The sequence below is a fragment of the Montipora capricornis genome, chromosome 13 (assembly GCF_036669925.1).
Source record: "Montipora capricornis isolate CH-2021 chromosome 13, ASM3666992v2, whole genome shotgun sequence".
In the NCBI taxonomy this organism is placed as follows: domain Eukaryota; kingdom Metazoa; phylum Cnidaria; class Anthozoa; order Scleractinia; family Acroporidae; genus Montipora; species Montipora capricornis.
In genome coordinates, this window is record NC_090895.1 from 9,040,335 (window position 1) to 9,042,834 (window position 2,500).

Consider the following 2,500-nt stretch of genomic DNA (forward strand, 5'->3'; position numbering starts at 1 on the left):
GAGAGACGGAGAGAGGTCGTGTTCTATTTCGTGAAGCCTCGGGCGGGTTTATGGGCGGAGGGAAAGAAAACACTAGACTTGGGTATTATCGGTCTTTTTCGAAACACTGCGGTCTTCCATACATCGCCACAGCTGATAAGGAAGTGGCCACATGTGACTGATACACTTTGCACCCGAGTCTATTAAATGTGAGGAGCGTAACGGATGAAAATTTCGCTGACACGAGTGCAGGCAACCGGTAAGTCAATTTTAATACTTGATTGTTATTTAGTTTTGTTTGTATTTTTATGTTGTTTTCGGGTGGTCCGTAGAGGGGGTCCGTAGGGGTAGTCCGTGGACCGGTCCGTAAGGTAGTCCGTGGACCTGGTCCGTAGGGGGGTCCACGGACCGGGGGTCAGTGTTTTCGGGTCACCCTATTCAAAGCATGCCTGTGTGAATGCGATATTTTTCGAGTTAATTCACTACTCGTAATATATGTACTTTGCTTAAACAATGTCCTTTAAAGGGCCCCAAACTTTGAGCATAAAATCACTCTGTACACGGAGAAATGAAAAAGAAAGCTTTTATTCTGATGTATTGTATAGATTGTGACAAATATCATCAACGGATTACCTTGTTTGATGCTCTCATAATCGGCCTTATTCCAATAGGAACATGATGCATTACTCTTGAAAATTACACACTCCAAGTCAGTACTTAATCCTTTCAATGAACTCCAGTGTCTTTCAAATCTTGCCCATTTATAATGAATCGGTGGAAAGATTGTCATCCTCCGCCATCTTGAATAACACGGGAGAGACCGGACTGGAAACTAGTGAGCCCTTTTCGTTTTGGTCAGCAGTCAGTGGTAACCAGTCCAACTCTTACAGATTTTGGGCGGTTTTATTCAAACGTTTATGTATCTACGATCACACTTTCGTGCACGGTGACGATTTTTTGGTTAGGTTTACTCTTTCAATCCTGATCCAGGCAAGGAAATGCTTACAACAACTCAAGTAAAAAGGTAAGCGAATAACGTTTGATTTGATGCCTTATTGTCTTGAAAATGAGGAACGGTTTACCTCTATTTAGAATTCACATTTTTACACCTTCGAGTCAATTTGTAAAGCAAGGATATTCAATTTGACTTAAATGCTATAGCCCTGTAATGAAGAATAATGAAGTTTTAGAGCAAATGGTGAAGCAAATGATTTGAAAAAAAAAAGCTCATACCGCAAGTTATATGTATACGATTGACAAATGATTTCTTCTCTTAAAAATGCTAAATGTTGTCACTTTAACTATTGTAATCAAAGCAGAAAATGCCTGACAAAGCTATTATTGACGTTTGTAAGTAAAGGGATCCAAATTTATGAGTTTACTCTCACACACTTTAGTTGTAATAGAAATAATCAGTGATTTAGAGGAATCACTACATGTATCATTGAAGTATAATAATACTGTATATACTGTATTTTTTTAAGTTGCCATGAAAGAGTACAAAGAGACACTTCCTGAAAAAACTCTTTGATGGGACAGCTGGGAAAGGTTCTGTACAGCACACAAAAATGCTTAGCAACCAATTCCGTCTCCTCCACCAGTTATGGTTTGATGTATTTAAGGATCTCTCTTTGCAGACTTGTTATAGTTCTGTGGTTTATCTGAAATGTTTAACAGCTTTTTTCGTATTTAATTTTAAAACAAGAACCCAATCCTAAGATTTTGACATGAATTAAATGTTTAGGTACTGCTTTGAACTCTGTATTCTATTTTTTTGCCTGTGAGCTATGGTAGTAACTGTTACTGTTAATAGCTTGACTGTAATGGATTTTTTTGTAGTTTCCACCACATCTCTGATTTGCTGAAATATTATTTTACAGGAGCAGGATATATATATTATATATTTTTAGTTTTTGTAGTTGCTTAAATGTAATGATCTGTACATAAATTAATTAATACCCATTGAAGCTGAATGTGAAACTGTGCTACTTGTTTGTATGTTGATTAAAGGACCTTATTACTTCAGAAAACTGACCAGACCAGTGAATTGACTGATTGTAGTCCAACACTAGGAAGAATCACAGCTGTTCACTAAATGTATGTGAATGTATGCGACAGGACAGGAATTGTGTGAAAAGTCATTTCATTCCCATATCAGATGCAGCATACATGTACCTAGACAATAATGTGGAGATTGTATGGAAGTTTACCATATCATTGATTGCCATATCATATGGGCCAGCATGATATGGGAATTGTACGGGACTTTACCAAATCCCCATACCATATACCAGTGTGCCTGGATAATATGGGAGTTGGATGGAGTGCTGCTTTCCCAGTTTCAGAGTGGATTGAGGCGCACACTGTCAAAGGGTATTTTTCTCGACTGGCTGCGCAGCAGAAGGGACTTCTAGTCAGCGAACACGAAAGTGAAGACGAAGCACTGGAGGAAGAGGAATATGTTGGTCATCTAGTTGAGGTGGCTGAACAAGTTGTAAGGCGTCGTATTATGAACCTCTTC